Source organism: Callithrix jacchus, chromosome 3, assembly GCF_049354715.1.
Source record: "Callithrix jacchus isolate 240 chromosome 3, calJac240_pri, whole genome shotgun sequence".
Taxonomy (NCBI): Eukaryota; Metazoa; Chordata; class Mammalia; order Primates; family Cebidae; genus Callithrix; species Callithrix jacchus.
This window is the reverse complement of record NC_133504.1, coordinates 51,514,738-51,527,406: the sequence shown is the minus strand read 5'-3', so window position 1 is coordinate 51,527,406 and position 12,669 is coordinate 51,514,738. Positions and strand designations below refer to the sequence as shown.

The 12,669-nt window shown below is 41.7% G+C and overlaps 1 protein-coding gene across 4 annotated transcripts in view; it reads left to right on the top strand.

Moving 5' to 3' along the window:
• The first annotated feature begins 2,732 nt into the window (after positions 1-2,732).
• Positions 2,733-12,669, top strand: part of SMAD1 (SMAD family member 1) — a 77,477-nt gene continuing 67,540 nt past the window's right edge. Inside the window, exon 1 of one of the 4 annotated variants that reach the window (XM_035292895.3) lies at positions 2,733-2,817. The gene's annotated coding sequence lies outside the window, so the exon portion shown is untranslated. Of the gene's footprint in view, positions 2,818-2,917; positions 4,257-12,669 lie in introns of those variants that run through there. The other 3 variants (XM_035292892.3, XM_035292893.3, XM_008992640.5) reach the window with 3 other exon arrangements.

Sequence of the window (12,669 nt, the reverse complement as noted above, 5' to 3'; positions counted from 1 at the left end):
AATGTGCCTGTAGTCCTAGCTACTCGGGAGGCCAAGGCAGGAGAATCACTTGAACCCGGGAGGTGGAGGTTGCAGCAAGCTGAGGTTGCATCCCAGCCTGGTGACAGAGTGAAACTGTCTCAAAAACAACAACAACAACAACAAACAAACAAATAAAAACAACACTTAATGGATTCACAGTTTTTCATGGCTGGGGAAGCCTCACAATTATGGCAGAAAGTGAAGGAGGAGCAAAGGAGCAAAGATGTCTTACATGGTGGCACGCAAGAGCATGTGTGCAGGGAAGCTGCCCTTTATAAAACCATCAGATTCTAGTGAGACTTATTCACTATCACGAGAACAGCATGTGAAAAATCCGCCCTCATGATTCAATTACCTCTCACCAGTTCCCTTCCATGACACATGGGGGTTATGGGAGCTACAATTCAAGATGGGATTTGGGTGGGGACACATAGCCAAACTAGATCAGTGGTATTCTATTCCAGCAACACAAAATGAACTTAGAAAGGGAAGGAATAGCTAGCACACAGACACCGAGATGACAATGTGCCCAGATTGTTCCAGAAAAGTGAGGACACTAGCATGGCTTGGGGAAGTGAGCAAGAGGGAAAGTAGAAGAGCAGATCAGAGTGGTAAAGGAAGGGGAAAGAAAGATTATGTATCTGAGTCATGGCACCAAAAAGAAAAAAAAAAAAAGAAAAAAGAAAGATTATGTAGGGTCTTGGGCTCATTATGGAAACTTAATTTGAGTGAAATGGGGACATAAGGGAGGATTTTTAAAAAATTTAATATAATAACATTAATATATAGTCCATATTTATGCTTTTACAATGGTCTCATCAACATCCTTTTAAAAAGAATATCCAAATTTTTATTACCATTTAAAGAAACAACTTGCACAATGGGCAAAATCAAATTTTATAGCATACATAATAATATTAATAATTATCATTTAAGATCTCTAGGATTACACTAAGAAAGGTCATCTAGGCTGAGTGCGGTGGGTCATGCTTGTAATCTCAGCACTTTGGGAGGCCAAGGCGGGTGGATCACTTGAGGCCAGGAGTTCAAGAGCAGCCTGGCCAAAATGGCGACACCCTGTTTCTACTAAAAATACAAAAATTAGACGACTGTGGTGCTGGGTGTCTGTAATCCCAACTACTTGGGAGGCTAAGGAGAATTGCTTGAACCCGGGAGGTGCAGAGCAGGCCGTTGCACTCCAGCCTGGGCGACAGAGAGAAACTTCATCTCAAAATTAAATAAATAAATAAATGCCATCTATAGGTTTAAAAAAAAATTACAGCTTTAAAATATCAGTTTATAGCTCCCCTCCCCGTTCAGGATCCAATCAAGGTCATATACTGCATTTCATTGTCATGCTTTTTTTTTTTTTAATAGCTTGAGGAAAATTCACATATCAAATGATTGACCCATTTAAAGTGTACAATTCAATGGCTTTTGGTATATCCACAGAACTGTGCAACCATCACCAGAAACTAATTTTAGAACAATTTTGTCACCCCATGACCTTTAGCTGTCACTCCCCAGGTTCCTCAATTCCTCAACCCTATGCAAACCAACAATCTACTTTCTGTCTCCATAGCCTTGCCTACTCTGAGCATTTCAGATATGTGGAAGAATACAATGTGTGGTCTTACTGTGTTATCTTCTTTCACTCCACATGTTTTGAAAGGTTATCCAGGTCACATGCATCAGTATCAGCACTTCATTCCTTTTTATGGCTGAATAATGTTCTCTTGTATGGGATATTTTGTACTGTTTATCAAGGGAGAGTTTTCAACAGGGGAGTGGCCTAATCTGAGTGGCATTTAAGAAGGTTCACTTTCCTGTTGTTCCAAGCAGCAGAGAATGACCAACTGCATCAAATGCTGCTTTTAGGGAAAATAGGATGAATTCCACGAATTGACCAGTAAGGGCGCAAATAGTTTAAGGAAAAAAGGAATTTACTATACATTGATATATGTTAATGATACACTGGATACACATGGCTGGGAGTGATGTTTTTTGCTTCATGTGAAATTTATTCCTCAAAAAATTATTCTTTTCTAAACGTCACTCAACGTTATGGTAATTATCCAAGATTTTATGCAGCTTCCAGAGAGTTGGCCAAGAGAAAAGTTGACTCTTGCAAGAAGATACTTTCAATGTCCATGCAGATCAGGTAGGTAAGAGTTAAGTTTGTTTTCGGGGTGTTGGCATCATCTAAAAGACTGTAGAAATTGGACCAAAATGTAGAGTTCTAAAGCAGTATCTCCTTGTGGCATGTTATTATTTGGAGCAACAAGGTTACCTACTCGAATCATTGTATCCTGAGTTGACACAAAACCCATCTGTTGACCCAGGGTTTGTATAAGCACGTGCAGTAGTTACTAGCTAACCACTTCTGGGTACGTTCAGCTTCTGGTGCCTGCAAATTATTGGAGAGTGAGTAAGGGACAACGAAAACTAGACATCAAAGGGCCAGTCTCGAAAGATAACTGTCAACATGCATTCCATATTTACAGAAGAGTTAATGAGCGTTTCAGAAAATAAACACATGGAGCATCGAAATTCACTTGCAGATAATGCACCAAGTCCACTCTACCGGGACTAAAGAAGGCAGGGTTAGGAAAGCCAGAACGCCGCCACGCTGTTTTTTCTCCAGGAATAAACGGAGCGTGGGGCTGGGGGTGGAAGGGGGTGACTCGGGCCGCTCCCCCTCGCCGTCCTCCAGCCCAGGCCGCGCTGCGCTCACGCCGGCCGGGCCGGGAATTTGGAGAGGATCCCTGGTCGCTCGGCAGCGGCGGCGGCGCGCGGGTGAGCGTGTGAGCGGGCGGGCGGGCAGGCGAGTGCGCCGGGCATTGGCAGCCGAGGAGTGGAGGCTGGGCGGCTCCGACTCCCTGACGCCAGCGCGACCAGATCAATCCAGGCTCCGGGAGAGAGCGGGCTGAAGGGCGGGCGGAGGAAGGAGAGGCCGAGCGGCTCAACCCGGGCCGAGGCGCGGGAGGGACCCTGGGAGCGGAGCGCGGCGCAGCACCAGGCCGGCCTGACCGGGGCCGCGGGACCCCGCTCTCCCGGCCACTCGTGCGCCCGCGCGGATGGGCGCGCCGCCAACCCGGTAAAACGAAACAGACCCGAACCCAACTTTCCCTTCATGCTGCGTCCACGCCTTCCCCTCGGCGCCCCGGGCTTTCCAGAGCTGACGCCTCTGTACGCGTGGGGCCGCCGCGGTCCTGCGGGGCCGGGGGCGCGGACGGCGGCGGGGAGGGGGCTCTTTCCGCGCGGGGCGGACCGCGACGCCCCCACCCCCCATGATGGCGCCTCCCGGCTGCTCTGAGGAGCGAACCTGCCACCGCGTCCTCTCCTCCTCGCGCCCAGCCCGCCAGGCTCCCCCGGCGTCTTTGTTGGGTCTTCTGCTGTGGGAAGCTGAGTTCCCGGCCCCCTCTAGCCTCGGCCCTCAGGCCTGACCGCGCCGGGACCTCCCCAGCCGCGCTCCCTCTCCGCGCGCTCCTCACATCTCTCCGGTGCTGCAGCCGGGCCGAGGCCAGTCCGCGCGGCCCCGGGCCCATTGTGTCCCCGCGCCGGCGGGGCGACCCCTGCGGGAGCTGGAGAACGGCCGCCGGCGCTGCCTTCCCAGGCGCCTGGAGGAACGGGTCTCGTGGGCGGGGGACCCTGGCGCCCCAGACCCCTCCACATCCCGCACGGGTTTCCTTCTCGGCCCTAGCGAGCCTCTTTGGGGTCGAGGTCAAGGAAAGTTCGCACCGAAATCCCCTCTAATTTATTCAAAGGTTTGGCCGCGGCGCGTAATTTTTTCCTCCTCTTCCGCCTACACCCGCTTCGTCTCCTGGTGTCTCATTCCTTTCCCTTGACCGCAGTCGATTGCCTCACTGCATGTGTATTCGTGAGTTCGCGTTGAACAACTGTTCCTTTACTCTGCTCCCCGTCTTTGTTAGTGTTTCTCGGGGTTGTTTCTGTAGGAAGGTGGGGGTGGTGGGCGTGAGAGACAGACGTGGGCTTGTTTTTCTAGTTGCTGAATCTGTAAGAAGGCTTTAAAGGGAGAACGTTTCCTTGATGATGTGCGTTAGGAGGGGAGGAGGAACAAATGCCTGCCAGATCTCACAACTACAGTAGCTGCGCTTTTGTTTATTTTGAAGCGCATGCAATTTTTAAATAGACGGTGCAAGACAACCAGTAAAGACGCGTTTCTGAAAATTGAGACCGATCTCAGAACCATCTCCTGGGAAAGCATCATTTTCGTGAGTGCCGAGACAACTGTCCTTTTTCTACGTCCCCCCCCCCCCCGCCCGCTCCCCAGTCTTTCTCTCCTTTCCACTGCATCTGAAGTTTCAAAGTACGTGGAATGATACAGAAGTTGCATTTCTGTTGTGTCTTCCTGTTGCTGGAACTCTCAGCTGCTAAATCTCAGAATGCCTTTATTTCAATAAGAACATCTTTGGCTCTAATTGCCTGTTGCGGGTAACTTGCCCACATTTCAGTAACACAGTGAGAAAACTGTTCCCTGCCCATGTTGATTTTTCATCTTGTTTGTAATTAAATTGTATTGAAGGTAGGTGAGCTGTATTAAAAAAGAATCGGGACAGAACCAGTGTTTACTGCCCCAGCATTTTCAATTGGTATAAATATTGTTGCATCAGTGTTATTCTGATGTAGGTGCCAGATCTAAATATGCTGTACTGATTAAAATGTTTGTTCTGCCCTCTCCCACTCTCCCATTTTCAGTTATTTGATATTTCTGTGCAGGTGGTGTATCATTGGTGGTGTAATACTGCAATTCTTAGTAAAGTTTAACTAGGGTTGTGAAAGATGATTTTTCTGGAGGTGGGTGATGCCAGAGGCTCTAGAGGATCCAGGAAGGATCGGGTTTCTTCTGAGGGTAGGGATTTGTCCTTGATTTAGTTTTGACCCCTGCAACCATAGGTATGTAACCAAATACATTTTTCCTCTTGCTGTATCCTTTGGTTTCATATCCTTGAAGAGCTGATGATCTTTGTGTTTTAGAGAAATGACAGTTTTTAGGCAATTAAAAAAACATTGACCTCTAAGACTTCTTGGAATTTAATTTTATTTCTACTAAGTTTAGTAAGGCAGTAAGATGAAGTAAGTCACATTTTCTCAACTGCATTTGTTACATTTATTAGTTAAAAACTAAATTTCACTTTGTAATTTCGATTTCTAGCAATTCTGGGTTAAAGATAAAATCTAATAACTTAGTAGATTGAAAATAAGAAGTAACTTGGGTGTAATTAGACAAACATGTTTAAGCTGCAGTAGCCTCCATAATCAAGGCCAAGTGTGTGTGTATAACAGATCTCATTTGTGTAGTCTTACAAAGCTAATGGAAGCATCACTGAGGCTTTATAAATAATGTAAGTTGTGTATAATGTAGAGTCTCCAGAGACTGCAGAGAAAGCATCATTACCAGGCTTTTCAACCTGCTTGAGATCTTAAATTGATTTACAGCACTGAACTAGTGCAAAATGATACATCAGGATGACATGGGGTCAGCCTGTAAAAGTCTATGATGTCAGCCTATTAGTTCAGTCATCATAATTAAACCATATTACAGGGGTAGCTAAGCAGGAGTCTGGCGTTATACTTCAGATATGGGTGGTACATGGGTTTTGTTTATAGTGGAAAGACTGAGATGGCCAGGAACACCAGTGTTCCTGAAAGAGGCAGAAGGCTTACAGAAGTATGAATTTTTGAAGAAAAATTTGAGATAAATGCAGAGATAGATACTCAGTCTGCATTGTCTAAGTAGCTTTTCATTTGGTAGAGGAGAAGCAGCTGCTTTAGAGATGCTGAGAAGGACCTTTGCAGCTCTGATCTGTGTACTGCTGTGTACTGAATCATGCTTCATGTGAGCTTGAATTTAACTTGGCCTTAGGGACCTTCTAAAATATCAGAGGACCACATACTTGACTCTAATCCTTTTATTACCACTGAATTTGCACTGTATTGATGTATCAACTGACATGTTATTTCTTTACTAGTCAAACTTACCAGGCCTACACCGGAAACAAAGATATTTGAATTGAACCTATAAAACAGTTCAGGAAAAGAAGATCCTTGTTTTGCTTAAGTTTCTGACAATTCTTATTTAGCTTATGGATTATCTAGGGCCTTGCTATCCAATAAGGTCTCACATGTAGTTTTTTTGAAATTTTGTTTTATTCTATTTTTTTTGAGACAGGGTCTTGCTCTGTCATCCAGGCTGGAGTACGGTGGCATGATCATGGCTCGACCAGCCAGGCCCAGGCAGCCCTCCCACTTCAGCCTCCCAAGTTGCTGGGACCGCAGACACTGCCACCATGCCTGCCTGCCTAATTTGTTTTTGTATTTCTTGTAGAGACAGGGTTTCATCATGTTGTACAAGCTGGTCTCAAACTCCTGGGCTCAAGCTGTTCTACAGCCTTGGCCTCCCAAAGTGTTGGGATTACAGGTGTGAGTCACTGCATTCGGCTACTTACAGCTATTTAAGTTTAAATTAAAATTAAATAAAAATTCATTTTCTCAGCATTGACCACATTTCAGGTGCTTAGTAGCCACTAGTGGCTGCCATACTGGACAGTGTACATATAGAATAGTTCTGTCATCACAGAAGGCTCTGCTAGCCAGTGCCGCCCTAGCACCTTTACCTCTTCTCACTTGTTACCTCTACTAATGAGTTTGTGGAGTTAAAGATGGAAAGCCATATATAAACTAATTTTATTTCTAACTAGCTGTTCTTTTTAAACTACAGCCCAGTTTGGAAGGGACAGTTGAAGCTACTGGATAAAAGGAGTTTGACTTTTCTGTAGACCTTATTTATTATTATATTTAGTATTAAAAGTTGCTTTAAAGTCATGGATCCTAATTTGGTTTAGAGTCTTGGAGAGGAGAAATAATTGTAGCTAACTTTTTTCCTGAATTTTTACTTTATGTATGCCAGGTGTTGATTATAATTACCATATCTCATTTAAGTCTCAAAACTTCCTTAAGTACTGTTGTTGGCACAATTTACAGGTAAAGAAACTGAGGCCAAAATAATTTAGTATCTTGCTTCAGGCTATATAATTAGTGAGCAGTTATAGTTTGTAATCTTAGCTGGGATCAAGCAGTCCGGCTCTAGAAACTCCATATTAACTATATTTTTTGTTTTTTCGTTCAGAAGACCCAAGTCATCCTTGTTCTGCTATGCTTTACTATGCCAGTATAGACATGACTTGGCTTGGGTTTTTTTAGGTCTTTAAATAAATTTACCTTCTGTTGTGCCTTTCTAGGCTATCTTCTCTCATCCTTTTGTAAGTGTTTAAGAAAAGAAAAATAATGCTTATCTAAGCAGCACATAATTTGAAGAATAAATCTGACATGAAAGTAATGCATTTCAAAGCCAAATTAGTTTTATCTCTGCTTCTCTGCATAATCCTTATCACTTTCTTCTTGCATTTTCTTACATAATCACAAACTGATGTTAAGTTAGGGATAGTAATTCAGTTTGTCTGTCTTACCAAAATTAGTCGTCTTTCCTGAGCTGTTAAACACTGTAATAATAGTAACTGCAAATTTGTTGGGGATTTTGTTTTTTGAGCCAGAGTCTGGTTCCCTCATCTGGGCTGGAGTGCAGTGGCGCAATCTCTGCTCACTGCAACCTCCACCTCCCTGGTTCAAGCGATTCTTCTGCCTCAGTCTCCTGAGTAGCTGGGACTACAGGTGCATGTCACTGCCCAGCTAATTTTTGTGTTTTTAGTAGATACAGGGTTTTACCATGTTGGCCAGGATGATACCCATATCTTGGCCTTGTGATCCACCCGCCTTGGCCTCCCAAAGTGCTGGGATTAGAGGTGTGGGCCACCATGCCTGGCCTTGTTGGAGATTTTTTGAAAAAACATTTAACATCTACTTTTATAAATGTTTTACAAGGTCAGAACTGTTTAAGGATCTGATGAAACTGTGGATCTTGTATCTTTTTATTCCCACCTTCCTATCCAAAAATGCTTAGATGCCATGGTGAGTTAATGTGTACACTTAACTATCCAAATCGCATGTCTTGGGTGAAGTATGTCCATGGGACTGCACTGTCAAGTGCTTTCATAAACATTAAGACTTGTAATTTTCTTTATAGAGAATAGAGAGATTTAGTATTAAAAGTTGCTTTAAAGATTTTCAGATCTAGTTGGTTCATATCAAGGTGAACAATCTGAAATCCAGAGAAGGTAACCGATGTTCAAATTTACCCGTCTAGTGATTGGAAAAGGGAAAGCCAGGATCTGGATTCCTCTTAGCATTAAGAGCCCATTTGTTTGTTTATTTGTTTTCCCTTGCCACGTTCATGATGTTCCTGAGGGTTTGGTCTGAGCATATCCAGTGTAATTTAGGGAAGGGGGGAAAGAAGAATTTTTTGACATGTTAGTGATTTTTTTATACCTAACATTGTTTGAGCTAAGTAGGAATCAAGCCTGACAACCATAGAGAAATGCTTATTTTCTACATATTAAAATGGATTCTTTTTCATTCTGGAGGTGGAAGAGAAAAGCCCTATGTCTAATTTAATCAACACGACCTCATTAGAAAATGGGAGATCCAAGATTGTACAAAATTCGAATTAAAGCAGGCAGCAGTGACATCTAGTAAAATACACAAATCTCCTCTTGACTCTCAAAAATCATATTCCTAACCAAAAGCTAAAGTTTGGGGTATTTAGGGGATACTAGGGAGCTAGGGAGTACTAGGGAGAGAGTTAGATAAGTCTGAGAAGAAAAAGGATAATTTAAATATAAAAATGTGGAGAAAATAGGTTTAATTCATAGCATGTCTTTGAGGTTGATAAAATGTTCTGCTACTTCTATATGTGGTTTTACTTTTTGGTACCAAGATTTTAGAATGTACTTTAATAACAAATAGGGACATCTCCTCTTTGCCCCAACCTGAAACCTCCTGAACCCTCTATATTCCTTTCCTGCTGCTATCTGGTAGTATAGCTATTCAGTCTAATCTGTTGATCTGTCATCTGATTTGCAGCAAAAATACCGGAAGTATTTTCATCACTCTGCTGTAGCTACCTTTAAAAAGAAGAGGAAGGGGGAAAAAAGGCAGAGCCACATAGTATTAATGTAATTGCTTAAAATCTAAATTAAAATACTCATTTTGATGTGTGTTATTACGATGGTGTTTTAGAGGTGCAGGGCTAGTCCTATATGAAAAAAGTAATGTCTATAGTTATTGCTTGCTGACTTGCAGCAATGAGCGGCTTCTCTTGAACATTCGTTTGCATAAAGGAAACTACGTTTCAGAAAAGAAAAGTCAAAACTTTTATAAGCAGTTTTACTTCAATGACTAAATCAGAGTTTTAGTAAGGTACTGGGAACTACAGTATTTGAACAGTTCAGCATCTTTATAATTTTTGTTACAAGCTAAAATCAGAACCTTAGAGAAAACTCTCTCTTGCAAATAAAGCATTAAATCCTCTAGGATGTGAGGGAGTCCTTACCTGGTGATTCTCCCAAATCTCTTCTCTGTTCTTAGTGTTTGAAAAAGGAGCTTTTTCTTTGTAAGAACCTAGGTTTGCAGTATAGATTGGTTTCTTAAGTATTTTTTTTTTAGCTAATAAGCCTAGATTTGAAGAAAGAATGTACAGTTGTTAATTATGCATCTGTATGCTTTTGAGCTCAGGATGTGAATGAATATTCACTAGGTCCTGTTTGGGAAGAGGAGGAGAGAGGGTTCTATTTGTTGATTCAGAATATATTTTTATACATAATTTTTAATGCTTTATTTGTAGTTACTCCTTAATTTTGGGACTTCTGTACTGTGAATATATTTCTCTATAATCTGAGATTGTTATATTTTTACTCAAACTATCCATTTATTATCCTTCCCCTGTCTTTTTTTTTCCTGTCGTTTCTTTGTGGTGTGCTTGTGCAAAGTAGAAGTATTCCAGACCTTTATAGCTTTTTTTTCTTTTAGTTTCAAACACTGCAAGAAAAAAAGGTTGGGGATGGGGGGAGACTGTCTCTCAACTGTTATAATTAGGCATTAAATTAAGTCATTATTCAGTTAATTAAATGCAAGATCTTTTGTTTGTTTAGATGGAAAATAAACTTATTTTTTTAATGAAGGAGGGATATTAGTTGGCCCCTTATTTGATAATTTTGCTGCAGTATTATAATAAGTGTATGTTTCATTTATTTTATGAATATTTATTAGTTCTGAGGCTCAATAATTAGGGGATACACAAAAATGAAAAAATTAAATGCACCAACATTGTAAGGGTTGTTACAAGGTAGCATAGGAGTAAGTTGTACAGACAGCTCATATCAGGACCACTGTGGCATGGAAGGACATGTGAGTTTGCATAGGTAGAAGGAAGAGGGACATTATTGCAGAGTAATGGCATGGAAAACTTGGGAGATAAGCATGAGTGTTGAGTATCTGTAGAGCAGCACTGTCCAATAGAGTATCTGCAATGATGGAAATGTACTACCCCTGTGCTGTCTAATACAGTAGCTGTAGCCACACATGGAACAGCATTTTTTATTTTAATTGATTTGTGTTTCAGTTGCTGCATGTGATTATCATATCAAATAGCACTGATCCAGAGGTAGTGAGCAGCCCTGCCTGACCCCAGTGGGTGTTCTTATGGAGCCTAGTATGGTGGTGTGGAGGAGATGCTCAGAAAGGTTAAGTTCCAGTGAGAATTTTAGGGCCTTAGAGTGCCAGAATAAGGAAACATTGAGAAGTCACTGAAAGTGTTTGAACATGCAGTTTGTATTGGAGGGATAGAACCCAGTGCCAGGAGGTCAATAAGAAAGCTATTGAGTTGCGTATGAGATGATAAATCTCTGGTAGACATAGAAAGAGAAGGGTATTTTAGGTAAAACAAAACAAAAAACCATGAAGGCTTGGTGATTACATGACTATAAAGTAATGAGAAAGAGATGTCAGAGATTATCCTTAGAAAAGGAAATTTTGAGCTGGAAAATTAGTAAGGGTGTTACTTAAGAATAGCGGAGAGCTGGTTGTAGAAGGAATAAAGATTGTGTGAATGATAAATTAGAGTTGATGTGTTGAATTTAAGGTGAGATATCTTGGTAGAAGTATGCTACAGGCAAGTTGGAGATAAATAACTGAAGGTTTGGGAGGACTTGGAAGCTTTACGTTAGACTCTCTGCAGTCATCTACTGGGTATCATGAGAGAACCACAAAGAGAGAGAACTGGTGGATTGAATCTTCCATTGGATCCCACAGTTAGGAATTAATAGAAGAAAGAGGCTAATTTAAAGTAGACTGTCTGAGAGGCTGTATACCAAAGAAGGCACTGGAAGAAAGGCACTGGAAGAGATTCTGGAAGTAGGTTTGGAGGGGAAAATGCACATTTCAGGGTGAAGGAGAAGCAGTCGGATAATCACGTCAATGCAATTTCAGAGAATACTGAAAACGTTAAGAAGTGAAAAATAGATTCTTATCCTGCCTTAAGTGACTTGCATTTTAAGATAGATGAGACCTCTTCATGTTTGAAGGTTGAGGGGAAGAAGTCAGTGGACAGAGAGCAGTTGGAGGTGATGGAGTTAGTGATCTGGAGCACAGGTGACAAAATGTTGACCATGTTAAGGAGGGAGAGTTGTCTGAGGAAGAAACAGAATGGGGTCTGAGTGAAAGGAAAGCATGTAGCAGAGCTCCTGCCCACTTTTTCTGATTTTCCTGTATTGTTGAAGGTAAGTCCTTTCACTGGGATGGTGAGGAGGAAGGTCAGCACATGCTAAGGGAAGCTTAGGAATACTGGAGAAGTTTTGGAAGAACCAGTGTAGGTAGTATGCCAGGCAATTTATGGAGAAGTCAAATTCTGAACAGTTGCGGGGAAGGCTGGGGTAAAGTTTGATGAGGCGGTATAGGAGACTAGGTTAATTGTTAGTTTTGAGTATCACTTTGAGGCCTTGTAGGCTTAGGTATAGCAAATGGGTTCAGAGATAAGTCTCTAGAGTCAGATTGCCTGGGTTTAAGACCGAGTGCCAACACCACTTCATAAGGAGCCCGATGAACAAAATGAACTGAGAAGAGGTAAGCCATGAGAATCCTGGTAATGAAATAGTGAAATTTCAAGGTTGGGAATTTGTGGATAGAGCATTTTCCTAACGGTTCTAGATAAAGGTTTCTAAGAAAAGTATAGAAATTGAACTAAGGAAAGAATCCCTTTAATGATTTTAAAGATTATTTAAATTGATTAGAACTTTAAAAAATAAGTACTGTATTCTGAATTTTTCTGTGGCTTTTCTTATAGCGTTCATTACAGTTAAAAACATTTCTTTTTCACTAAACCAATACATGCCTAATGCAGAAAGATTCTGCAGTGGATTCTTTTCATAGCTTTAGAAGGAAAGGGGAGATTGATTTATGCCATTGGGGGGAGGGTTATTAATAACCAGCCACAGAGCCCTTCTAAATGTGGCTCCAAAGGCAGAAACAATAAACTTTTTATAGATTTGATAGGATTTATTATATGACCAAACATACTCAAAAACAAAACCTGAAAGACAGATAACAGTTTTGTAACAAGATATTGTTCTTTGTAAGAAAGTCTTATGTCAATAGGAAGCACCACCCCAACAGAAAAATTGGTAATGGATGTGAACAAGCAATTCACAAACAAATAAAATATAAACTGCTGACGGG